The following is a 27,377-nucleotide window of genomic DNA, read 5'->3' as shown; positions in this document are numbered from 1 at the left end:
TGGCTGAGGACGTAGCAAGAGCATCAAGAACATACTGACTTCATGTGGGAACTGAAAGCTTCATGTCAGACATCCTAACCCATGGGCCAGCAAGTGTGGGGACTCTGTGGTCACCCTGGGGCTCAGGATGAGCTGTAGGGGGCCGGCAGGCATGTGGGGGAGGAAGAGCACAGGCATGGTCGCATAGGTAAAACACTCTGTGGCTACCATGAAATGCTTGCTGAGAAGATGGATACTGGGAGTTATTTGGCTAACTGAGGCAAGGGAATTGGGAGCCTGTCCTGCTGATTTCTACCCTCCTGCCTTGCCCTCCAGGGATGTGGGGAGGGCTGTGGGGAACAGGTGCTCCCCATTCCCTGCTCTGGCTGTCTGGGCAGATGGACTGCCCACCGGGCTGCCTGCCAGTCAGCCTGTGGAGCACTCGTCCCCTTTTCAGCTGGAGGTGGCAACCCAGCAGCACACGAGAGCTGTGAAATCCAACCCTGTGTTGGGACAGGCTGCACTTAAGCCCCATGTAAGCTCTAATTTGAAGGCTTAAAGGGAGCTGAACTGTGACACTGAGTGCTGTGGCTGAACTTCACCCTTCCTGAGCTGTGACAGCCTGCCACAAGGGCAACCAAGGGGCAGGGCAGCCTCTGCACTCCCAGCAGGACCAGGAACCTTCAGATGAGTTTCTTGGTTCTGACAGAAGCGTTGGATTTGGTCAGGTTTTAATCTGTAAATGTGATTATTTGTGGCTGGCAGTTCTGACCTCTGTGGTTTGCACTGTATGGCCAAAGAAGTAGTTGCAGTAACAGGCCTGTTCTGGCAGTCCAGCTCGTCTCCATACGTCTAAGTATGGTCATCCCTATAGTTCTGCCCTGATAAGTGCTTTTCATTTCCCAAGCCTACTCATTGCTTCTCCTGGCAGGCAGCAGGCTCAGCCTGTGGCTGGTAGCAAATAACAGCACCCCTGTGCCAGGCTCCTAAAGGCCACATAGCCACTATACTGGGCCTCTGTTGGGAGAGTCCCCCACCTCCCTCTTGTAATTGTGTCCCTTTCTGTCCATACTTGCTGTCTGCTCAGGGACCCCTTTCATCTGATGCCCCTTGGGGAGATGCCTGGCTCCCCACACTGCTGGAGTGGGTGAGCTGCCCAGCACACAGGTAGTCACAGAAGGCTGAAACTCGCTGTTTCTTCCTTTTTCTTTGCGGCTGTGATCCTTGTTTATTTATTTGTAAGAACTGTTATTGTGTTCACTTAGGGTCACTTTAGCATGAGATATCTATTTCGGAGCCCTGTCACTGCTCAAAGCACAGCCATAGTTTTAGGAAAGCTGCAGAGTGTGCAATGCTACACCTGGGCGTGGGAGGGGATTTTGATGAGGGGCTTATCTGTGCTCAGATAGCTTCTGAAGAAGATAACCCCCAGCATCATGCCTGCTGTATTGCTGGGAAGCACATAACATGTATCTGTGTGCCCACACCAGACCTGTCTGCAGATGTCCCTGGAAGCATCCTGTGGCATGCTGCCCACCTTCCTCCACCAGTCAGGGCCGCAGGACTTCATCCAGTATGCCAGAGAAAGTATCACTCGTGTTCATCAACCTTTACAAGAAAACAGATTGTGATTAAGTCAAAGCTAAGGTTGTAGCACATGCTGGAGGCTGGAAGGTAACTGTAAATCCTAGGTCTCATTTGCACAAATGCATTTGGTTCCAATCCTAAGGGCATTTTCACTTCCCCTACTTACGCCTTTGTTTCAGAAACATGTAAATTTTGTTTGCATTTATTTTTTCAAAACAGCACAAAATGTGGGTGGGGGGCTTTTAAATTATATTTGGTACGTAAGGGATAAGGAGTATTCTGGGTGCTTCACGGGGTAGGAATCTGTGGATGGTTGTCATTTATGTGTTGTCGGTGAGGAACACTGAAGAGACTGGATACACCAGGAGAGTAGTAATGATTTTTGCAGTCTCATACTTGTAGATCTGCTACTCGGAGACCTCTCAGCTTTCTTCTTGCCCAGCATACGAGACCTCACAGAGTGGGTCATGTTTCAGGTGTGAGCCTTACATGCAGGGTCATCTGGTGGATAAATGTCCTGTCATGGAAGGGGTGTGGGCTCTGTGGCAAGGTGCCGCAGGAGTAGGAGATGATGCTGGCCAGTGAGGCTCCTTCCAGGGCAGCAACCTGCAAGATGCCCCTACTCTGAAGCGGCCATCCTTTTTGTCAATGGAGCAAAAAAGAGAGACTTGATTTATGTCCTGAAGATGTGGGAGGTACAGATCTGCCCGAGAGCTCATGAGGAGGCAGTGTGGTAGTGATTCCCGGATTCGCTGGGCGTCACATTTATAGTGCTGAAGGCCTTATCCCTAGCAAAGGTTTTGTTTACATTTACTAGCTGCTTACCAGATCTCAAAATTGTTAAAAGGAGCAACAAACAAACTAAGACAGCCTGCAAAGCAGGGATGAGGTTGGGCTACCCCACTGTGGCTCCCTCTGGGCAGGCAGGAGGACCATGCTGGAAAGGGTGCATGATGGGAGCTCTGCACCAACATGGGTCATGCAGTGTGCTCTTGGTGCTCTGTTCCCAGAACTGCCAGTTCAGTGTCTTTGACCTGCACTGACTCTGTAGGAGGAAGGAACCAAAGAGGAGTTGAAGGCTTGTCCACACGGAGACTGGCTGCTGGAGGAACCCCGCCAGACCTGCCCTTACTGTCGGCAGAGGAGAGAGAGAGGTTTGTGTCCTCTCCTGCCTTTTAGCCAGAAGGAATTCATGTGCTGGGGGGCTTCCTGCATGCTCCCTTGCCATACTGATGGGTTTCATGACACCACTCTTAGCACCTGAGGATAGGTGTGAAAAGGGAGGAGGTAGAGGAGTAGGAGGTGGAGGTGGTGTGAGTTAATACAAGACCCAGTGGGAAGCAACAGCAGGCAGTATTATTTCTGTGGTTTGAGCCAAAACTTTCTCTCTCTCTCTCTCTCTTTCTCTCTCACTCATTAAATTACAACTAATGCAAGTAGCATTGTGAAGGAGGAATTTGGGAACTGTTGTTCATCATCCAATTGCTTGTAACGAATGTGCTGCTCAGTGCCATAGCCCATAGCCTAGCTGAGAAGTAATTCACTTGGTATTTGCAGGCATGGCATGCATGCCATAAGAATTCCACTGTTAGCATTATGCCAGCATTAGCTAGGGGATATGAAAATAAATGATGAGCTATTGTTTTTCATGATTAAGTCCAGGCTTTTCGCTCATCCTGCTTTTTTTCCTTCCTCCATCTGTGAAAGGAGGGGCCTCTCTGTTCTTTTCACTCTCAGAGCAGGCAGGTTGTGCCCTCGCTCATCCCAGCTCCCCCATCCCCCTTCCAGACCAGCACCCTTCTGTTGCTCCCTCCACCTGTCTCCTCCTGGGTTTGGACATCAGCGGCAGCAGTCCTTTAAATTGCTGTAGGATAATTCCACAAAATAATATGACAATAGAGGGGACCTCAGCATTCTGTTTTGGGTCTACAGAGCTGTTTTGGCCTTACCATCCCTCAAGGGGACCAAGTGGTTGCAGTGGCAGGATCAGACTGTGGTGGTAAGTTGGAAATTTGGTACTTTGAGGTCATCCACAAGCCTTAAGTGACTCTTCTATTATTAAAAAAGAGGGAGAACTCCTGAGGCAGCTGTCAGTCTGGATGTGTAGGAGCAGAGCTGAGCAACCTCTGCTGGGGTCTGCTGGCAGTGGCCAGCACTTAAAAGGAGTTCATAAGACAAACAGGAGAGATCTGTGACCCATACTTGGTGAGGGGCATCCCTGTCCAGTCCAGTGGGCTTTCCTGTGTTTCCTCCAGAGCTCTGTAAGTGTGAAGATCTTCAACATTACAGGGGAGTGAGGTAGTTAAGTGTTATTTATCCCTGTTTTCTACTGGAGGTGGCTGAAGAAGAAAGCATAGCAGATTCAGAGATGACCCCTCTTTCTGGGATCATCAGTTCATGGGGCTTGTTTAAGCTGGCACACAGACACCCACCTGTGCAAAATAAAAGACTTCTTTGGAAAACTGGGTTTAAATATCCCCATGAAATCCCTGAACTGAGTCAGTACCAGCTCTGTACAGGATTCCTGTGCTCTTAATCTTATTCTTAATCAACTAACCCAGGCAGTCTTTCATGTCATTGAGTTGCTGCTCACTCCAGTGGCCCCAGCCCATGTTGGCTGTTCAGCAGAAGGCCTGGCTGAGCTGAAGGCAGATGGCAGGGTAAGAGCTTGTGCTGATCCTACTGCTATTAACTCTACCACTCCTCTGCACAGCAAGCTGCTCTCTTTGAACATCAGCAGAACCATTTTTAAAAGCCCTGCGGGCCAGCCTTGTGTGACAGAATAACTCATTTTGTCAGGGAAAAAGATACCTTGGCAAACTTTTGAGTGGAAGCTGTCAGGGGTAACCTCAAGACGGTGGAAAAAGCAGCCATAGGCTTTGAGGGAAGACCAGCAGCCAGCTGCAGGTGTCGTGTTCCCACCTGAGAGGGGACATGTGAAAGCCAATGCTTTTTTCTCCCGCGTTCTTTATTCATCCTCTCCCAGGAGCAGCATACACAGCGGAGCATTCTGTGACGCTGCTTTACACGTAATCATGGTTGTGAAATCCCAAGCTGCTGGGTCGCTGTACTTGTCCCACCCCGTGCTGTGCTGCTGGCTTACCTTGGCACACAGTGACCTTCAGTATGTTGTAGTTATCCAGGTATATCCAGACCCCTGACCTGTGGGTCTCATAAAATGTCTCAGGCCAAGTAACTCCCTCCCCTACCAGCTGCACTCGCTGCCGTGCAAGCAAACACACATGCAGTGCACAGCCTTTACCACCAATAGCATGTGGAGCTCTCAACAGCTCACTTTAGGGCAATTGCAGTGTCCCACATCTCAGGATGTGTTCCTCTGCCCGAGCTCCTCTGCACAGCCCTCTCACAGCTCTTGCAGTGATTGCTAAGGTCCTTTCCACTGGGAAGCAATACCTGCACTTGATTCTTCTCGAATTTTGCAATATGCATAAGTGGGGTGGTGGTGACACTGGGCGTGAAGCCATCAACTCATATTTACTTATGATCGAAGAGAGCAATTTCGGTTCAGACCTCAAAGGGCAAGCTGCTGTGTGATTTAAAATTGTGCTACCAGCAGAAGCATATGACCTCATGGTATGAAAAAGCAGGAGGAGATTAGCAAAGAAGTAAGCTTATAAGGTACACAAATATCCGGGGGGGGGAAAAAAAAGAAATATCTTAATAGAAGAGTCAGTTTGTCTGTGTAAGAGAAGGCTGGGGAAGTGACTAATTTGCTTGTTCTGTTGTACATGCAGTTTGATTCAGATGTTCCTTCTTTGATTCAGGCTCCCTCCTTTGCTTTCTGTACCCCCCACCTCGCCTTGGATTTTTCTGCCTTTTAGGAGAGAGCAGGCGAGGGAGAGTGGAAGGACTCAGTGAGGAAGGAGTTAAGGGAATGCTCAGTGGGGATTATAAAACAGCCAGGCACTTGGAAACAGTTAAGAAGAGAGAAGCAGATCTGCCAGGAGGGAGTGTGGCAGTGGAGCCTGTGGTTTATTTTCATGCCTCCCTACACAGTGATGCAGAAGGCTCTCCTACAATGGAGATGGAGGTAACGGCAGTGGGAGTGGGGTCGGTGCTGGGGTGGGGATGTCAAGGTTAAATGGGGAATAAACTTACGCAGCACCAAGTTGACCAGCCTTCCCACTGATCCTTATTGATATGGTCTGCTCTGGATGGTTGTTCCCATTGTGGGTGGCAGCATGTAGCACCTACCATTGCCTGAGGGCATGGCCTTCTCCTGGAGGCAGACATCCTCTATGCATGTGGACATAGGGGAGAGTGGTCTGTGCAATTTTGGCATCACCCTGGGAAGGTCAATGCAACAAACTTGCTGTTTGTTTGAGCACAGTGTGGGCAGGTCTGTGGGTAAGCCTACATGAGTGTGAGTCGCATGCGAGGTCCTCTGTGAGCGTGGCTGTGAGTGGGCATCTTGTGAAAGGCCACCTGGCCAGGATGAGCCTTCTGTCATGCTCTGATGTGGCAGCTTTGAGTCATGAGGAGCTGTGTTTTCACTCACCCGGCATTTGTGCCTCAGAAGCCCAGCTGAGGCCTTCTGCACATTGCTTGACAAGGGCAGAGGCTCTTGGTCCTGGGAAGGAGAGGCTAATGCAGACCCCTGAAGGCAATGTGACCCGACAGACCAGGTTACTGGCAGGGCTGCGAAGAGAAGCCAGGTGGCTTCAGGCTTTCTCCATTATGTTCTCCACATGCCTGTGCTTGGGGCAGTAGCTAACCGCTTCCCAGTTTGAGGGACACCGCTGCTGTGATGATGAGTTAAGAAGTGACCTGAAAGCAGGCCCTGCCATCACCTCCTGGCTCTTCAAGTCTGTGTGTAAAAAATCGCGGTGTTTGCAGCCATGTGGCGGCAGGAGCCTATGTGGCTCTGACCACAGGGAGAACTGCACGTGTGCAACGTGGAGACCCATTTTTCTTGAGGAAACAACCCAGATGCAACTACTGGAGCCAGAGTGTGTGTGGAGAGTGGGTTAGTCATTCTGCAAGTATCAGGGGCTTGCGGAGGAAATAGCAGGAGTTTGCTGACTAATGCCGATGATGTTCAAGGAGTAAATGAGAAATACACAGGGAAAACCCTCTGTTTCTGAATTTGGAAGATAAAAAAAAAAAGTGAGGAAAAAAAGGAAGGAAGATGTACAGAGTTACTAATCAGCCCCCAAAGTCTCTGACCTATATCTCCCTCCTTTCCCTGGAGCCATTCTTGAAATGAAAAATTAATAGAGAACAACCAGGTTTTACCTCCAGGGTACCCTTTCAGGCTGCCATGTACTGCAGGCTGAGACCAGTGGATAGGACTTTGGAGTCCCTCAGCACGATGCAGAAAGCAGAGTAGTCTCAGTCCAGGACGTTGCAAGGATGTCCAGGGAGACTGAAAGCGAGAAGGTAATCTCCTCTCTGGGAAGGATGGTCTCTGGCTTCAGATGGTTGGGAAAAGGATGTTGAGCCGACATGCTAGGTTAAAGTAGACCAGTAAAGAAGGATAGTCCTTAAAGTTACTGTAACTTTATCAGGGGAAATGGAGGTGAGAAGGAAAAAAAAGTATATCAGGTCATTAGCCCTCTGAGGGTGAAGTTCATTCTGTATACAGAATATTCCTTCTTCCCGTTTTTAGTTTTTTAATGAGGAAAGAGAATCTTTATTTAAGAAGCTAAAACCTAGGGCTGTGGGCCAGGAGGTTTCATTTCCCAATTCCATTGCTGCCTTGCTCTTTAGGCTTGAGCAAGTCACTTGGCTGTCTTCTGGGTCCATTTTTATCTCTGTAGGATGTGGATTGTGATACCCTTTGCAAAACATTTTTAAACCTACTGAAGATAGGAAGGGCTACATTTTCTGAGGTGACCAGGGCCTGGATGTCGTGACAATATCTGTGTGCTGTGCGGGAGGAGGAGGACTGGTGCTGGAGGTTTCTGCCTGCACTGGAATAGGCTCTGTGCCCACACAACACACCCATGGCTTTGGGCACTGCCAGATTCATCCTCCCACATGTCATGGCAGAGATGGAACCACGTAGCCACTGAGTGCCATGAGGAGAGGTGTTATCACCTACTGTGGCAGCAGGGCTAGGCTAGCTTTGAGGGGATCTGAGCATATGTGAAAATATGGTCCTTTACCATCTCCTTATGCTGGATGACCTCATCTTGGGTGCCCAGGATTACTAGCCTTATTTTATGTATAGGTCTGGATGCATTGCGTTGTCTCTGTTGTGCTCCTTCAGAGCCTATCTCCTTAGATCTTGGCGAGATACCTCACTTACTGCTGTCTTCTGTGATAAATATCCTCCATGACCCCGAAGGGCTAGGAGCTGAGCCATCCGAACTGTCTCTGCATGGACTTCTGCCTCTCCCATATTAGGATGCCTTACACAGCTTGAGAAACTAGGTTATATAGCAGCTTTAATGGGGCTTTTTCCAGACACTGATTGACCTGATTCCTCGGACCAGCTGTTTTATTTATTAAGCGAAATAGCAGAAAAGGAATGCATCTCCTACATAAATTTGTTTCATTGTGGAGTACGTTTAAACTATTTTTCTTTCATTAATTGATGTGGAGCTCTTATTTCATATTGATTTTGTAGATATTAATTTATGCACTAGGAATGAGGAAGATTTGCCTCTCCATCTAATCCTGTTTCTAGAGAGAGATTTACTTAATGTACAGTGTAATTTGTCTAATGTGTAACTTTGTATGTAGAGTGTACCCAGATTCAGCAGAAACAGTGGGTATAATAAAAGAGAGCACTGTAGTGCAGTGCTTTAAATCCCTCTGTAATTAAAAATACTAAATTAGTCAATGTTAGTGCAGTCAGGAGACATCACTAGCTGAAAAACAGGGATATACAGTGCGAGTTTTCAGTGCAGGACAGAGAAACTGGGTCTGTGTTCCTCTCTCTGTGGATGTGGAATGTGTTTAGGGGCGGAACAGTTCATCATTTGCCAGGAATACAGCTTGGGTGGCAAAGAGGAGCTGTCGGGAGTTATCCCAGGGTTGTCCTTGCGTGTTCCCAAGGTGATGGAGGAACCAATTCTGCCAGCTCCCACATTGTCTCACAGTGTCATCCAGTGTCATGTGTGTGTGTCCCAAGTCCTGCACACACTTGGTGGACAGTTGCAGGGTTGGATTTTATGCTCCCACAAAAGTGTCTCTAAAATTACTTTATTACTCTGAAAAAGGCTGGCACCAGCAGTTGGTTGAATTATTTACGCCCCCCCAACCGTCTGTCTTTTTGTCTGTCTGTCTTTCTTTCCTGGTGTTAGCACAGATAAATCACCCCCTGAAATTTTCAGATGGGCTTTTATTTTTTTTTTTTTTAGGAATTTGTGAATCTCCCTGCAAATAATCAGGAGAGGGATCAGTTTATACCAATGTAAGATTCACTAGCTCAGAGTACTGTCCATCTGCCTGTCCTATATCCAGCTTATGACCAGTGCTGCCTCAGTGCCTGACACTTGCTTTCTCTTTTCGAGAGAACAGGAGGAAAGGTGGGGCTTATTCTCAAAGCAAAAGCTGCTATTTGGAATTGAATAACAAGACTTTGTTGTGCATTAAGGTTAAAAATAAATTGATCTTGTTTACCTGAACAGAACCAGGATAAGAAATAAAGCTTTAGTTACAGTTTGCATTTATTTCAGTTTGACTTGATTCTGTTAGTGTAGCAATTGACCTGTGTCGTTTCTTCAACAGCTGAGAAGAGAAAGAAAGGTGTATGTTATGGCAGTGACCTTCTGTTGAGGCCATGCAACAGCTTCCCTATTTTAAGACCTTCATTTTTAGTTGTTCACAACTTTACTAAACTTAAACTGTCTGGGCAGAAATTTTCCATCCCAGCCTCAGAATGTGTATTTAGAAAACAGCTCTTTTATACCTCTCTTGAATTTTTTGATGCATGTTAAATATAACAAATGTACAAAGAAATGAGAAAGCAAGCTTCCACATTAACAACTCAGTAATTTGAATGGTATATATGTCAGGGGCATCATTTCTTCTGTCTCCAAGAGCATCAGCCCAAACTTGGCTTAAAGAAATGGTTGTCACCACATCCTCAACAGGCAAAACAAATCTTTGAAGGATTTGTACCTAAGAGTTTCAATTAGGCATTTAAAATTAGTGGAAGCTTTTCACGTTAATCCCTCTGTGCTTTGGTTCCCTGCCCATGACATACGGATAATACAGTGTCTTACTTTAAGAGGGCATTGTGAAAATACATTCCTTTATGTTTGTGAGACATTCAGTTACTCTAGTGATGCGTACTGTAGGAAAGGCCATGAGTAAATTACTAATTCCATCTGCAGAGCAGAGCGTGGCAGGTACCTGGTAAACAAGGCTTGGGGCCACACCTCGAACAGTGCCGAGAAGATGAAATAGGGACTGGGTGCTCGCTAGGTGAGCACTGTGTATCCTGCTCTACTGGGTGAGGCCGAGGTCCCGAAGAAAAATAGCCTGTGATTATGTGATTAACAGCTCTGCCATGGTACACAGGCAGGAAAGAGGGTCGAAGGTTGCACAGGCAACCATAAAGCTGAGGTTTCCTAAGCCTTGCGTTCTTGATTTGCAGCTTTAAATAGTCTTGCTTTCACCTTTTCTGTTTTCTGTGTAGTTGTTTGGTCATGGGGAGTGGGCATGAGGAATAATAAACAGCTGTTGCTCCTGGAAGAAGAGATAGGGAAATGCCTGGTGCCATTGGCCATCAGAGAGGAAAAATTCTTGGTGAAGCCTTGCATCCAGGCATTCCATGTAGGAGGATGTGTGACCCTTGAGATAGAAGCGCAGGAGTGGAGGAAAAAAGCAAATGAACCAAGATGTCTTTTTTTTCCTTTATGAAAACTGTTTGGTTTATGCTGTTTTTCTGTAATAATGCTCTGTACCATTAAACAGCAATGCCACAAACCAACAGACTTGCAAGTTATTTTAAGGAAGAATAAGATCACACCATTGCTTTTTCTGTGGGTCTTGTGGGTAGGCATTTCCTGGTTTTACCCTGGGTACTCATTGCTCTGGTTGCTCCCTCTCCTGGATCCTGCCCTGTGGAAATCCCAAATCATGCACTAATGAGACGATCATCTCTAAGCTTGGGAAAATGATCCAGCCCTGACTCACAGGCAGAATCATCCCCAAATCCCTCTGCTTTTGTTCACTTTCTTACATTTTGCTTTCCTCCCATATGTGTTCTGCCCTCAGGTAGAAGGAAGTAGTGCTGCCCACAGCCTGTTCAGAGTTGTCTGTGGGAAGTAGCAGGGGAGGAGGAGGCTTTGGTTGAAGGTTTGCAGTAGAAATCGTGATAATGCCACCAGTGAGCAAGCTACTGGGTGGCTGGGGTGCACACGCCAGCAGAAGTTTGCCCATGTCACAGTAGTATCGGCTGTTCCTTCTGCACTAACTTAGGATGGGAGTAAGCCTGTCACTCCAATGCTGTGGGGGACGTGGGAGTGGAGAGCAAAGATTGCCATGAGCTGGGAGATGCAAGAAAGTTGTACAGACACAGTGTCTTTAAAGGGTTATATACTCACCACGCTGTATAAGTTGAGGAGAGTTGCTCATTTTGTGCCTACATTGTGAGTCAAAACTAGGATGCACATTTTCTTGAAATCCCTAAACCCTGAAGCCCGTGCACAAGAGCCTCTTCTTGCTGGGGTTTTCATAATTGATGTTTGGCTATTTCACAGTTGCTTTTCCCCATGGAGTTTCTCTTAAAAATGCCCTATATTTCTTTTTAATTTTGACTGTGCATGGCAAGTTTATATTTCAGAAAAAATTTTCAAACATAATTTTTTGTAGAGCTAGGATGCCATTAGGGTACTTTTGTGAGGGAACTGCTTATTATTTGTGGTGTCCCCTGAGAAGCTGATAACTGAAGTCCTACCAGTATTTCCACTTTTTCTGCATGTGAATTTTCAGAAAGGTTTGTCAGGACAGGCATCAGTCTGCCAGCACTGGCTGGTTATTACAATTGTTCAAGCATTAGGCAATTGTGTTTTAGCAAGCAACGATAGTTTCTCTTTTTCTTTCTCTCTTTCCCTTTTTTTGTTTCTATTTCTTTTCATAGCAAATGCCTTTCACATGCCCTACTGTTGACTTCTCCAAAAGGAGCATGCCTTTTAGCCAGCAGCTTTCTGTCTGTAACTCTGAGCTGAAATCTCTCAGCTCTATTGAAATCCTGGAGAAGAAGCTGGGGTGGAGCAGGTGGTTCTGCTTCAGCTGAGGGTCCAGTGAGGAAAGAACAAGGAGACCAGAGTCCCTTGGTCTTGCTTTATGCAGTGTGTGTCTGCACACCGGGGCAACCCCTGGTGTGGGCGTCTTTGGGCACCTCCAGGTTGTACTATGGTTAGTGTGGATCACCACCAGCGCCCCATCTCCCATAACCCTAGCAAAGGAAACACAAAGTTTTTCTGGAGCAGGGATTTTGGAGGAAAGGGGCTGTTACCATGGGAGGGGCTTGTCTCCTCCGAAAGACAGTGTGGAGCCATGCAAGCAAAGGGCTCAGACACTGGAGCGATGCATCAGTCTGTTGCCCTGACCTCTGGTGTTCCACATCCACACTGCGAAGTGTTGACTGTCATGATGTGGTACTTTTTAAATAATCCTCGCTAAAGGGTGGAAAGTGTCTAACCCATAAAGTCCCTGCATCCTCCCTCCCCTCTGCTCCGCAGAGCTCCTGGGGTACCACAGCCTGCAAATGTCCTGGGAGGCAGAAGGTGAGGTAGTGAAGATAAAGTCCCCCTCTGAAGATCTGGTACATGTTAGGACATAGGATGCGTTACTCCATTTCTGACCTCTGGAAGTGACCTTATTTTCATTTCTGACCTCATGAAAACCTCTTTGCCTGTTTGCCTGCCAGCCATCCTGGTTCCGAGTTAGACAAAGCACATAAGGCAGGGTAGATGGGATCACTTTTCTTTCCAAAAAAGAGTACAAGGCAACACGAGTATTTGTTTTGATTTATTCCTGCTCCCAGGTGTAATTATAACCTCTGGGTTTCAGTGTAAAGGTGGAAGGGGATGTGATTGAATGGGGTTAAGTTTGTTTTCAGATTACATTAATACGTGACTTATATGAAAAACAACCACCTTCACACAGGAATGCAGGCAGTATTTGCACATTGCCTGTGGATTTATGAAACATTTGGAAACATACCGTACATTATTTCATGAGACTTATTTCTTTATGCAGCCATGCTGTTTGCTTATTCTGGGACAATGACCAGACGTGAAGATATTAAAAACAAAATTAAAAAAAGAATAGAAAATGTTTGTTTCAAAAGTTAAAAGGGTCCCATTTCTTAACAGAACAGAAACAAAATTACAGGTCTTTCAGTACTTAGTTGGACCTTTAAGATATTTGCCTAGAGAAAACTCTTATTTATCATATGTTTATTTATACTTCTTTGAGAAAACTGTATTTGTCATATGTTTATATATACTTCCCTCTTTTTTTTCCACCCTCTTTTCTGTGAAGGCTGTTTACACCAAAACAATATCTTTGTTTTCAGAGTTCATCTTCTCCCACTGCTCCTTTTCCAGCTGAAGTCACAATACTCAGTCTGTGACATCACCGTTGGCTGCCGTGACAACGGAGAATTTTCACTCCAGGTGGAGAATGTGCAGCAGCAGCAGCAAACACTCTGTCGAGAGCAGAGAGCGTATTTTTCTATGCATATTGCTAATCATGGAGAAAGAAGGGAAGGAAAAATCTGCAAGAAAATAAAATGTAGTATTTCTGAGAGTGTGCTGCTGAGGCGGGCACACCCCAGACACTTTACCCTCCTGTGAAGACTTTGCCTTCCATAGGATTTCTTTTAAAATCAGTTAACAGCTCTTAACTACAGTTGACTACAGTTTATACACCAGTAGAAAAGTACTTACTTTTTAAAAGAGAGAGTGCGGGAGAGGGGTTTAATTTAGATTCATGTATCACTGGGATACCTGAATTGTATCCCCAAGTTTTATGGAGTTTTTTTTGCTTTTTTTTCCTACACAAACCCCCTTTCAAAAACCAAGGGAAGATAACTGATACCCTGATACTGCCACCACATATGTGGTGGGCTTTCAATGCGTGAGTTGTCCTGCTGAGGTCAGTTAAGACAGTTCATATGCTTAAACTGAGACGCAGGCCCACATGTGTGAGGGTCTTGCCAGCTGCCCTAGGGGAACAGTTAAATAAAGATTTTATAGAATATCTTCTGATGCAGACACTGTCTTGACCTAGAAAAGCTGAAGTCTCCAGACTAAATCCACCAGGAAAAGCAAACAGACTGGCCTTACACCTTTCCCCTTTGCTTTTGTCTGCCTAATTCATCTCGTGGCTCATAGCCTTGCAGTTGCTGGTGAGGCATGAGAAGGTGAGGCATGTCTGCAAATGTTTGAAGGACTGTGGCTTGCGAGGTTACACAGTGAGATCATTAAATAGCAAGAGAGAAAACAGAATGGTGAAATGGTCCATATCCCTGCTGACCGTATCACAATAATAAATTGAAAAATATATGTGCATCCAAAGTCTAGTTATGGTGACAGGTTTGTTGTTGAAACAGCCTGTCCTGATGGTCTGCAAGCATGGATGGAGCTGTCATCCACTCTGAAGGCTACCCCAAAGAGTAGACATAGCATGCAAGCCCCTCAGATTCACTTGTGGCATTATTTCCATACTTCAGTCTCATGGCTGTACCAAGGGCTACAGGAAAACCTTAAGCAGGAAAAGGTGTTGCTGTTTCTCCAATGTAACTTCCCTGCCAGTGTGAGAGAAGCAGCACCTCCAGCTAAGTGCACTCGGAGGTGTGTTTTCCAAAAGACCCTGAGCAACCTCTGCAGCCACAGTGACCGATGAAAGTAGCCTTTGCTACAGGTGTTTTCTCTCACTTCCAGCATCCCAGGTAACCCAGGCATTTGCTTGGTCAGGGTCCGGTGTCCCAGTGAGAAGAGACTGTGTCAGTCTCTTTCCCCTGGTGCCTCACTACAGCCATTCTGAAGCATTTCTGAATTGTCACAAGTCAGGAGGGTAGATATTTTCCAGCAAGCACTGTCGCATAACTGCACTGACAGCCTCAGGAGAGTGGCCGTTTACCTACATCTGTGTTTTGGGATGTCTTTGGATTGTTTGTTTGTTTGTTTGTTTTAACAGGGCTGCACACGCTGTGTTGCTGTTGTGACAGTCCATATGATTCATGTCTTGCACAGTCTGACAGGTTTATTGTAGCTCGTGTGTGCTGAGCTGCACACTGCGGTTGCTCCATGGCTCGTGGTTGGTGCCAGGACCCAGAGGGTGATGTGCATGGGAGGGCCACTCAAGAGAGCTGCTTGCCTTCGCCTTGGGAAGTGGAGAGGACATGAGAACGCTTGCTTGGGGTTTATTTTTTAAAACTCCTCCAGAAATAGCATGCTCTTTGGAGCAGGCAGAGCAGAAAGCAAGAGGGTCAATTTTGGGATCTAATGATGCTGTCAGGATCCAGTTTCACATTTATTTTCTGCCTCTGCAGCAGAGCGTGGAATAAGTTATCATTCCATTTGAACAGCTTGAAGTCTCTACCGCTGAGCCTTTAAAAGACTAAATAATAACAAGTTTTTAGGAACTGTAGGATCAAAACCTCATGAATTTTAGGCACTTTAATAGCTCTTGAACCTTTGTACTTGAATTTCACTTAAACCTGTTTTTACACCAGTTTACACCAGTTACACCTGCTTCTGTTTGACATCTGTCTTCTTGAGGCTTAAGCATTACTCTGTTGTGGGGTTCTTCATTTCCATTCACTGATGCCCACCTGAACCTTTCAGCTCTTTTTTTTTCAATTGTTTTTTTTTTTTGGCAAAGGAAATAGGAGTGAAGGTGCAGAGGGCTGGGAGCAGAGAGGCACAGTGAGGTGAATACATCATGGCCCTGATGTAACTCAGGGATGAGCTGGAGGGAAGGACCAAGGCAAAACAGGAGTGACATCATTAGTTGGGAAATTCTGAGCAGTTTCATGCAAACCTGTTCGGTGCCATCTCGTGGGTAGTCCCTGAGCACCATTTGCTGATGTTTGGGGCAGGTGGCAGGAGTGTCATCGGGAGCCTCCAGCCAGCAGGTTTTCTGGGTGAGCCACAGAGGGATTTGCACTGTTGATCTGCCACACGTGCTGTCCCCATAGCCCCCTGCTGCTTTGGAGTCCTCCACACTTGGCTCGGTGGTAGCTCGTGGCACGAGGCTCACAGGGTGACAGCGAGCAGTGCCGAGACAGGTTTCCCTGAGCAGCTGTGCAATGAGACCCAGCCCTTGCAGGTCAGTGTTGCTTTTCCATGACAGCACAGAGAGAACAGGCGTTTACCATAGAGATCTACCAACTGTTTGTTTTGTTGCAGAGCCAAATCTCGTTTGTCTCCTTTGTGAGTATTTCCATAATAGTTAATACTAGGGCTTTCTGTGGCCCTCAGTGGTTTGATCACTCAGCTACATTTTGTTTCCCATTTTTGCCAGATTTCCGTAAAGGGGATCAAGGTGAGCTTAGTGTTGCGGGATGCTGATTTTGTAGGTGCTGGAATAAATACATATCTTTTCATGTCTGAGAGTAATGTTTTGTAGGACCAAGGTCCCACTTGGCACTTCTAGCCCATTCAGGTGCCAGCAACATGCATGATGGTGCGTGTTGATCGACAGCAGGTTTGAGAGGGCTGGGGAGTTGGTCGGGTTGAGCATCATTTGTTCAGTGCCCAAATACAAGGTTGGGGTGTGCTGTCCAAGTGATGTGTGGGGCAAGGGAGCATGCACTGCATCTGCCCACAGCATGCCCAACTCCTCAGGACAAGTCTGTCAGTCCTCCACTGTCCTGAATTCACTCATTAAATTTTTGTAATCACCATAAAAAGCCTGCTTGGTAAATACATTTTCTGTGCCCAAAAGCACTTGCCCCACTTCCTTTTGTTCTGAAGATAATAGACATAAAAATGAAATACAGACCTGTGTTCATAAAAGGTCATAGTTATTTGCTTCTCAGTGAGATTGCATGTCAAAATAGGTCCTGTTAAGATTTGATGATACTCTAAAGGAATTGAATGAATTGGGACTTTGGTTCATAGAAGTTGTAAAATGGGCTAGAAATATCCCATGATCTGGAAGATGGAGATGGCCATCCCTTTTTCTTAATGCAATGGGGATGGGATGGGGAAGCTGAATGGAGAAGGGCTTTGTGTCAGTTGCAGAACCAGTAGTCAAAGAATCATTAAGGTTGGAAGAGACCTCTAAGATCATGAAGTCCAGCCTTGGATGAACACCAACATGTCAACTAAACCACAACACTTAAGTGACGTGTCCAATCATTTCTTGAATGCTTCTAGGGATGGTGATTCCACCACCACCCTGGGCAGCCCATTCCAATGCTTAACCACCTGTTCAGTGAAAGTATTCTTCCTGATGTCCAAGCTGAACCTTCCCTGGCACAACTTGAGGCCATTTCCTCTTGTCCTATTGCTAGTATTCTGGGAGAGGAGACTGACCCCCTCCTTGCTACAGCCTCCTTCCAGGTAGTTGTAGAGAGTGATAAAGTCTTCCCTGAGCCTCTTCTTCTCCAGACTAAACAGCCCCAGCTCCCTCAGCTGCTCCTCATAGGAGTTACTGTCTGGATCCTTCAGTGGCTCTATTTCCCTTTTCTGGATGTGTTCCAGCACCTCAATGTCCTTCTTGTAGTGAGGGCCCAGAACTGAATATAAGATTTGAGGTGCAGCCTCACCAGTGCCAAGTACAGGGGGCAGTCACTTCTCTAGTTCTGCTAGGCCCGCACTATTTCTGATCTGGATGCCTTGGCCTTCTCGGCCACCTGGGCACACGCTGGCTCATGCTCAGCCGGCTGTCGACCAGCACCCCCAGCTCCTTTTCTACTGGGCCACTTTCCAGCCATGTTTGTCAGCACTTGTTTTGTGTTGTCCTAGTTTCATTTAAGGCATTCTTCTGCCTGGCTTCAATTAATGGTTCATAGTGTCAGTGGTCTCCAACCCTTTCTGCCTAATGCACGGTTGGTTGCTAGGAGTGCTGCCGTCATCCACGTTTTAGTTGTGGATGTGATGACCAATTTTGTATTGCTTTCCAAGATTTGGCTGCATGACTCAGCTGGTCCTCTGGTGACTCATTTCAGTCTCCCATGAGCCCAGAAAGGACTAAAGAGGGAAGCATGGCTATTTTCAGATATGAGAAATTACCAAAACCAAGGACTATGTCCACAAAAGAGTACTGCCAGCATTGAATTAATTGGGCATTTATACAGGGTGTAAACTTGCTACTTCCCTTTGGAATTCTTTACCCAGTTATTGTGCTTCTGCTGAATCTAGTTTTCAGTCTCTTCTTACTTTATATCCATATGGATGCTGGAAAGCTCTCAGTGAGTTTTGAGTGCATAATATGTGATGAAAGTTCACAAGGCTTTTGGTGCTAAATTCCCCTGGCTGTTTTTGGTTTTTTATGGCAGTTTCCCCCTCTCATCATTTCCTGGAAGTCTTGTCCTCGTTCTAGCAAAAACCATGGGTCTAAGGCCGTTTTACTCCCGAGTCATTCCTGTGACTATGGCAAAGCTAAGATGCCCAGTGTTCTCCTAGACCTATTGAAAGCTGCTGTGATTTGACTACAAGTTTTTACTTGAATGGAATCTGTTTTTTTCTGGAAGCTGCAGAAACAGCGGTGTATGTGCTCCTTGTGAGAAAATCACACAGAGCTTATTTTCCCAGAAACTCTTCTTACCCTGTGATTCCGTTTGGCCAGACTTCCTTTACAACTTTGTCAAAACGCATAGGTGTGGCTGTGGACAGGTTGTCTGTGGTATCATCAGCACATTGGTGATTCTGAACTCATTGTCCCGCTGTGTCTAGGCTGAATCCTTTAATTTTATTGCTATAGGAAAAGGAAAGAGTTGAGTATTCTGGGTTGAAAGCACATGGCTGCAAAAAAGTTGTAGTAGTGCCAAAGAGATGCTTATGGAAGGGATGCGGCAAGTGGCTGCCTGCTGCTGGAAGTGCAAAGTGACATGTCAGTTCACAAATGTAGGATCAAGAGTGAGAAGGAGGCCTGACAGCCCCTTTAGCTAGTCTGTCATCTGCAGCCATCTCTCCTTCCTGGAGTGGATTTTTGGTTCTCTAGGTTTGGTTTCAGCAGCTGTGCCATACCTGTGAGTGCCACAAAGCAATTACTCACAGTCAGCATAGACTGAGCCCAGCTCTCCAGGGCATGAGGCCTGCTCAGCAGGCCTGTGTCTCTGCAGGGTGCTGTTCAGGGTCTCAAAAGCACTGAGTGATCTGAAGCAAAGTTACACCAAGAGTTTCACTGTACACCTCTCCTAAGCTGTCACTTGCTTGGTCTTTCTTGCTTGAGGAGGAGTGTGTACAGCCAGGCCGGCTGTGTGGTCCCCCTTTCTAGCCCATCACAGTGGCAGCGTGCCTCAGGCTGCACGCAGAAGGCATTTGGCATGTGTCATACTGGATCTCCAGGTTTAGCTTCACTCCTGTCTTGCTCTAGTTTTTACAGTGCAAGAAGCCTGGCAGCCATGATGTTAAGCACTATAGAGCTGAGTAAATAAATATGTCAATAAATAATCATATCCGGCACAAAAGAGAAACCTGGGGGAGACACTGATGGTAAAAAGGGAGTTTTGCTGACACAGGTGGAGGTTTTTATTGTTTTGTTTCCCTTAATGACTTCCCTTGGTCTCATTTCTTTTCTTGTAGAGCTTTGAGGGGGAGTAGGCTGTTACTGGTGTCCCTGAGCTTCTTCATCGCACACAAGGGCTTCATATCCTCCTTTCTCAAGTAGATATCCTTTCCTGAGCTTCTGGATGTTTACTCTTCAAGGCTCTGAAATCCTTCATGTAGTTTATCCCCATGCCTAAGCCAGGTTTTCTTTCTGTGTAAGCAAGAGCTTCATACATCACCTACGTTGTCCTTGGCCCAAAAAGGGCTTCTTCTCTGCATATTGATCGCTTAGCATCTCTCCTGTTAGACAGTGGCTGTTAAGACAGTGAGATCAGGCATGCACCACCAGCCCCCAGCCACAGCAGCAAGCCAGCAGTGGGCCAGGGAGGCATCCAGAGGCACTTCTGTGGGGTTGCTTGGGGCAGCATCACTCATTTCTTTTGGAGATGATGAGATTCATTGCCTTCGTGGGTCATCCTCTGGCTATGCAAGTACTTACATGTCTGTGTGTGCCTGAGTGCGAGCGTGCGTTTTGTGTGACAGAGGTCAGTACAACCCCAAATACTGCAAACCCCAAATACAGAGTCATTGGTTTCCACAGATAAACCTGTCAACACGCTATGTTCTTATGGAGACTGCAGCAGCTCCCTTTCGCCGTGGTCTCATATGAGAGCTACTTGCCAGTCTCAAAGGTGAATGGATCAAGAGAGACATGTTTTTTGGGGAGAAATGAGATTTTTTTGGGGAAAAATGGGTCCACGCCCAAATCCTACGCCCTGTGTCTCCATGATGGTCTTTGTTTTGGGCTAGTTGGCTCAGTCCACTGTGCCTGTTCTGGTCCCAGCTCATGGGCCATTTCATGTCATACGTTTCTGGGTTTACAGTTCTACTTTGGAATGCAAACCAAAAGCCATGGGTGACACCACAAAAAGGTTTCTGACTGTTTGGCCATAACTTTGAGGATGTTTTCTTAGCCCTAAATAATGAGGAAAATGAAGTCTGCAAGTCAGGGTGAAAAATTCATTATGTTTCCTTGAGGAAGGGCTTTTCTCTTTGTGGGTGGGTGTTTTGTGTGCCGATGTGAGGACAGGCTGTTTACAGAATTGTTTTAACTGCTTAAACTGAAGGTCAGGTAATCCACCTGCAGTATTCTTTCTCTTCATCTCCTAAAACACTCCAGAGCCCTCGATGTTTGAGAGTGCTGTAAGTCTTGTATTTGGTCATTCATATTTGAAAGCGATATGTGGCTGTTGGGAGGTCAACAAATCAGTCTGTCTCAATTTTCTGCTTTGACAGAGCCCCGTGCCCAGCTTCCCTGCCTTCCTTCTTGTGCCTTCATCTTCCTTTGCAGACCAAATCCTGTGTATTCCATCCAGACCTCACCAGGGGCTTGTTTCTCTCCAATAGGTCTGTATCCTGATGGATATCAAATGAAGGGAGGGACTTTGCGAATAGGCAAACTGACCTTTTCAGCCCCACTAGAGCCTGATCTGAGTTTCAGATTTCGTAAACAAAGCAAGGACTGAATGTCATGCAATGGCTTCTTTGCAAATGAAACACTTAGGAAAAAATCCTGTGGGAGTGAGAGGCTGAGCCTGAGACTCCAGTAAGCCTTGCCCATGTCCTGCCTTCACAAGTAGGGTTGCTTCTAACAAGTGATTTATGCGAGGGGCCAGCCATTCCCTGTGGTTTCACCACACTTGTGGGCCAGTTGGAGTCATTGACATTACAAAGCTAATATTTACAGATGAAAAGTCATCCAGGTGGGGAGGCAGACATTGTGGAAAAAGCCAAAATATCCTTTCCACTAGGCAGTTGTGGGAAGCCATGAATTGTGCCAGTGCTGTGTGGCTGAGGGGGCACAGACAGAGGAGCAAAGGGGAACTGATTCATTTTGGTCCCTTTTTGAGAGGCCTTGGTTTGGTACTCCTTCCCAGAAACTAAGATAACAGAGGATCGTATAGGATGGCCAGTGAAATCTGGGGTCAGGAATTGAGGAAGTCCTCTGTTTCCCCTGTAAATTGGAGTGTGGTCAACCCCTTTTTGAAAGATGAACAAATGTGACCTAAGCCATGCTGCCTGGAAAGCAGATCCTTCTTTTTTTCAGTTCTGCTTTCAGGATGCAACTCTGTTACCAAGTAGCAATCAGAGATGGAGCTTGTGGGAACCTAGAAGCTCCTGCCTTATAGACCTGTTTGGAGGTCAAATGTAGGGACCCACACAGACATTAAACTGGACTACAAGGCAAACCGTGGCCAGTTTCACATTTACTGCAGAAACTGTCTTGTGTAGTTCTGCAAAGGAAACTTTGGGTTCTGTAGAAATGCCATGGTTACTGTTTGTTCCACTTTGTGACTGTGGAGGACATATGGGAGAGAGGAAGGTGGCCAGAACACATAGGCTGTTGCCAAACAGTCCTACCTGGCACATTGATGTGAGTGACTGCTTTTAGGCTCATCTGGCTCCATTTTGGCTTCAGGATGGGGAAACATTCCTTGGTAGCACCTCAGGAGCTCATTTAAGCATGGCATTATACGAGCCTCAGTGTGTCATGGCTCATTTTGAGTGGTGCTGTGGGTGTTACCGCAATCTTCTGCTCTTTACACAGATGTGGTGCTGCTTGTGGGTCCCCCAACAGCCTGCAGCACAGCCCCAGCCAGGCACCCCACACTTTCCTCAGCTCTGCTGGGCCTCTCTCCAAGAAATCTGAAAGAGGGATTTCTTCAGCACAGCATTTTGTTACACATCATTCAGTATCCTCCAAAGATAAAGCTTCAAAGCAGGGCTTCTGTCAATCCCACCTGTCTGATTTCTTGTCCTTTTTTCCTCATCCCATCTCTGACTCCCAAGCAGACTTTCTTCTCCTCTGAGGCCCTTGGGAGTACTGAGTGTTTGGTTTTAAAACTTCTTCCTAACTTCACTGACACCCACTTTCCTAAAATGTCTTTATGCTGACATTGTGCATAAGTTTCTTTGCACTCCCATTCAGATCTTGAAGGCTTTCAGTGCTGTCCCTGCCTCTTTGTTGTTCATCACCTTATTTTGCTCTTGGGACTCCAGAAATTGTCACAGGAGCTGTTGACCTCGCTCCCTGGCTTGAAGGACTACTGCTCAGTAAGGTGCATCTGGCAGGGCTATTGATCTCCTGAGACCTGATGTGGGCACAGCAGACTCCCAGGTTTCTTACTTCATGTCTGGAGAGCACTTTGACGTCTTGGTAGAGCATTTGCAGTGTCATTTCATGATTTCTGTAGAAGGGACAGTCTTTCTGTCAGCTTTGACAGATATGCTGAAGGGGGTTTACCTGCTGGGGTCTGGCTCTGTTTTGTCAAGGCTGTAGACTATTATATTGTATTGACCTGCTGCCTTCATTTACTTTCCACTCAGTGACATTGAGGTATCCTGGAGAGAAGTTTTGCACTATTCCAGTTGTGCTGGGTTTTCCCATAGGAAAAAGGGGTTACCTTCCAGTTCAGGGGAGAATGGACTTGACTGCTGGACTTTCTGACACCAAGATCTAGAAATTGGTGTCAGGTCCCATTGCATCTACAGGGAAGTGATGAGGCAGCCTCTGTTGAGGTATATTTTACCTGCATTCTCAGGTCTTGCATAGTTAATTAACTATAATGTGAAACATAAACTAGTCACATGATTAACTGAGAAAATCTGTAATATCTCTTGTCATTACTGCAATCCACTCAAGTGGGAGATGGAGGTGACCCTGAAAAAATTTTTCATGGAGATGTAATAAAGTATTCAAATGTATGTATTTGTCCCTGAGATTTTGCTTCATGTGTGTAAAACCAGGAATGTGTCAGAGAAGCCCACAGCTTGTTACTCAGGCTCATGGGCACCTGAACCCACATCAAAAAGATGAATAAGAATCGTAATGTTTCGAGATTACGGAAGATTACTAGGGTTTTGTGGTTTGCACAGCTCACATGCCATTGTCTAGTGACCCATCAAGTGTGGGGAGTGTGGGAGATGAGATTGGAGCTGCCTAGATGTCCAGGCTCCAGGGCAGGGCCAGGCTCAGGGTGGTGCTGCCCCATTAGGTCTGTGTGGGATGTGCCAGGGCTCTGGGTAGTCCCATTTTCCCCCAAGCTGCTCATGAGGGTGGCAGAGATGCTTCCTGGAGCATATGGACCTAGCGTGGGCAGCTCTGCCTCTCTTGCAGTCTCCATCCCACAGCCCTAGGAAAAGAAGTGCTGCCTGTGGGTTCTGTGCACTAGAGAGCAGCCATCTCCCACCACCTCAACACTGAAGATGTCCTGTATGGTGAAGCAGGTGTGTGCCAACTCACCAGCCTTCAGCCTGCATCAGTACATAGGCACTGAGACTGGGCTTGCCAACTGCCCTGCTTCCCAGACGTGCTGGTTAGCAGTCCCAGCCAGCCCTTACCACATCTCAGCACTTCCTGTGCCCACAGGCAGGTGTGGTGAAGCTGGATGCTCAGGCAAGGGGACAAGATGGACATGACTGGCTCAGAGGAAGAACTCCCCAGATTTTCCTAACTGTCCTCTTTGCCCTGGTCAGCTGAGAAGGCTTTTACGTCCCAGCAGATGAGTTGCCCTGGATTTAAGGAGTTAAAAGGGAGATGAAGAAGGGAGTAAAGATGGTTTGTGAGGAGAGAGAGCAATATCCTGAGCCACATGCCAAAATAACCTGCTCAGGCCATGATAGGGAGTAACTGCCTACACCACCTCCATGCCCAAGAGTACTAAGTCCTGGTTGATAATTTTTATCATACCTATAAAGGAAAGTCACGGTGCACAAAATAAAATAGTAGGCAGGGTTGTGGATGCTATAAATGCAGGAGAGGGATATGTAGGAGGGCAGTCAGGGTGGGGGGGGGGGTATGGGGTTTGAAGGTGATGATGATGAGAGTTCTTTGGCCGTTGCACTTCAGGGATGTGTATTTTGAGTGGGAATGAGAGGGAAGGAGGCAGATCCTTGGCTTTGTCCATTTGGTTTTGTTTATGGCTACTCTGTGCATTGAGAAGTCTCACTTTTTCGTTTGGCCTTAAGATGTGGATCAAACATGGCAACTTGGAGCCGTGTGAATCCAGGTCTGAAGCAGTGCTGGGGATGAGCTTTGTCCCATCTTTGAGACATCTTTGAGAACTGCTGCACAGCATATAAGCATTTAGAAAACTACTAATTAGGATGAGACAGTTTTACTAGCAGGACAGGAAAAGCTGAGCAGGAAGTCAGGTTGATTTTCACCTGGAATGAAGGCTCCCTTGACATCTTCTGCTCACCAGGAACAGGAAGGAGCTGAGGATGTTGAGGTCTGAACTCCGCTCTGAGACTGTCTCCAAACATTCAGTAGCACAAGGGAAAGAATTTGTATAGCCTCCAGGGACATAAATTTTAAGGAGATTCCAAGTGGTACTGGGGGACAGTACCTCAAAAAGGACTACACAGAGGCCACTGTGAGGACATGGCTATTTTGAAGGTGCAGTACATTAGCCATACCTGGCAGATCCCCTTTTCATTGCCTTCTCAACCTGGGTGTGTATGTGGGTTTTCTGGCTTGTGCCTCTCTGGGGAGAAGTGGAAGATACTTATTTCAGCATCATGTGTGTGCATCATTTATATGCTGAACACACGCCATGTGCTTTCTACAGTATTTTTCAAGCAGGCACTGTCGTTCTGGAGGCCGTCAGCAAGCAGCCTCTGGTTACAGAGCTCTGCAGGTACTGCAAAAGGTCTTACTGCCTACTTAATACAGGGCAGGGGCTTGGTCTCTTGCCACCACAAAGGCCACACTTATAAATCAACAGTAAGTGCTAGGAGTAAAGCAGAAGAAAACATCAGTGACTTGCAAACTGTTCCTTCTTTAGTCCCCAAAGTGTATTTTTTGCCCTTTGGGGTGAGGTGGGTGGATAGGGAGCTTTACCTCATTTGCTTTCTTGAAACCTCTTAGAAGTACAAGTGAGGCGGCTGCATGATTTGTGTATGCATGCAGAAGAGGGCCATCTGAATTGTAAATAGCACCTGCTAAATTATTATTAAGTGAAAACTGACGTGGGAGGAGTTCTCAGGAAAAAAAACCCTCAAGTCTTTTAATAAAAGTCGTTCCAGATGTTTTAACATTATCCCCTGGCTGCATGCTACATACTTCAGCTCATGTCGATGCTACGGGGAGTTAACGTGAGTCGTATCAAGGACAGGGAAGGCCCCATTAAATCCAGTTACTGTCAGTTGTGTGAGAGCTTTAAATGGCTGCACTAAAACTCATTATTAAAGAAAGGAACTATCAATTTTATTTAATGTATGGTGCCCAGCCTTGATTCTGCTCCCAGCCCAGAAACTTGCCATGCTTGGGGTGATATAAAACTTAGACTTGCATTCATCAGGATGAGCATTTAACTGTTGTAGAGTCCTGGCTGCATCCTGGCTGGCTAACTGAGGCTGTGGGGGCTACCCTGCACCTCTGCCAAGGCAGGCACCAAGCTCAGCTGGTATTGCCACTTGCCTTAGTCCAGCCAAAGCTTTTGCTGGTGTAGGTGGGGCTGCTGAGCTGGGCTTCAGGGAGTGCTCGGTGAGCAAAGCTGCTCGACCTGAGTATCCTTACCCTCTCTGCTCCTGGTGGAGAGCAGAAAGAGGAGGAGCTGGGTGCCAGCCTTGGGCCCGTCCATGCAGAAAGCAGAAAGGTGACTGCTAAGATCTTCTGCAAGCGAAGGGAGGTGACATGAAAGGCACAGTCTTGCACAGGAGGTTTCTTGTCAGACCTGGGAGTGGGGGTTTAAGAGAACTTTTCCAAAGTGAAACATTTTCCATCCCTCCATGGCTTGTGGCCCCTCTTGTCTTTCCAAGACCCCAGGAGTGAGGACGCTCTCTGAGGGCATCCCCACTGTCTCTGAAGTATCAGTGTCATTGGGCTTGGCTGGCATGGGTCACCCCATTACTACTGGCATGCTGCCTCATGGACACGGTGGCAAGCTGTTGTCAGCCTATGTAATCAAAAGGCTGAAGTTGTAAATCATATTACAGGCTGTAATGAGGAATTTGATCCCTGTAACAAACCATCCAACTTTTATTCACATTTATTACTATTTCTGCTATTGCCATGGAGCAAAGATCCTTTTTGAAAAAAAGAACATGCCACCAGCACAGTTTGATTGTGTCCTTAGGAAATTTAGGGTTGTGTTTTTCTCGCATTAACTGCACAGGCAAATTTGCAATAAAAATTACTTGGCTGCAGAAGCCTTTTTTCCCATCACTGAGCTGTCAATCAGCCTGTAATTTCTTAGTATCGGACTATGCTGAAGGACTCACTGAATTGTTCTCCCCTAAAACCTCAAACATGAGAAAATCATTTTGAATGGAAGGAAGAAGATTTCATAATTCTTTTTTTAGGGGAAAAAAATACCTCTCCTGTGATGGGAAATAATCTCTGAGGAGAGTGGAAGTGGCAGCAAGAGTCTGAAGTCCTCCCTTTATCCTCAAGAAAGCACTGCTTCCTCCACACCCTCCGTTTTTGGGGTACCAGTGTGGGTCAGTGATTTTATCCCCTATTCCTGTTCCCCTGCTGAGGCTGCCAGCAGTGTTTCAGAGACAGCAAGGGGCTGGTTGTTGATGTGGAAACCAGTCCCTAACAACAAGTCGTTTCACCAATGGGCACAGGCAGCCATCTGACATTGACAGTGTTGAGTGACTGCTGACCTTGTTTTTAGCGTCAGCTGATGTCAACTGGAGTACTGCCAGTTTGCACCAGTTGAAAGTCTGTCCCTTAATGGTGGCGATTATCCTGATTTTTACAGTGGCACTGAGAAAGTTGCAGCTGCTGCACTTCACATCCTTGACTTTAATTTGGGGTGCCTCGGTCGTTTTGTGTTGTCTTTAGAGGAGTGTGTGAGAAGAACATCTCGTCTTGTTCTGCGTCAGTCATTTTTTCCCTTTTTATTTTGTACGAAGAGAGATTGCTCAAGCACACCATGGAATGAAAGCCATAAAGCTATAAATTACACCTCTGCTAGGTCCACAATATGTTACCAATTACATCTGTTACATTATTCGCGTCCAGGGGGAAAACATACATCAAACCAACCCCACTCTCTCCAGGCAGGTTGGTACTGTACTAGAAGGAACACTGTGACTCCTCTTAATCAGTGGAAGAACAAACACAGTTTTGGCTCACTCACATACGATCCTTGT

The 27,377-nt window shown here is 46.5% G+C and overlaps 1 protein-coding gene and 1 long non-coding RNA gene across 7 annotated transcripts in view; one reads left to right on the top strand and one right to left on the bottom strand.

Annotated features, from left to right (window-relative positions):
• Positions 1 to 27,377, top strand: part of HIPK2 (homeodomain interacting protein kinase 2) — a 140,427-nt gene that overhangs the window by 14,438 nt on the left and 98,612 nt on the right. The gene's annotated exons all lie outside the window — the stretch shown is intronic.
• On the bottom strand, positions 9,186 to 11,126 carry LOC135414248 (uncharacterized). 3 transcript variants are annotated; one of them, XR_010430639.1, is made up of 4 exons: positions 10,724 to 11,126; positions 10,511 to 10,602; positions 10,158 to 10,332; positions 9,186 to 9,264 (listed from the first exon to the last, which is right to left on the bottom strand). It is a non-coding gene; the product is annotated as an uncharacterized LOC135414248 (long non-coding RNA). The 3 variants fall into 3 exon arrangements; XR_010430638.1 differs by having other exon boundaries at positions 10,158 to 10,602; XR_010430640.1 differs by lacking the exon at positions 10,158 to 10,332 and having other exon boundaries at positions 10,724 to 11,108.

This window comes from Pseudopipra pipra, chromosome 5, assembly GCF_036250125.1.
Source record: "Pseudopipra pipra isolate bDixPip1 chromosome 5, bDixPip1.hap1, whole genome shotgun sequence".
NCBI lineage: Eukaryota > Metazoa > Chordata > Aves > Passeriformes > Pipridae > Pseudopipra > Pseudopipra pipra.
The sequence above is the reverse complement of the archived record's forward strand: the minus strand, read 5'-3'. Positions and strand labels throughout refer to the sequence as shown.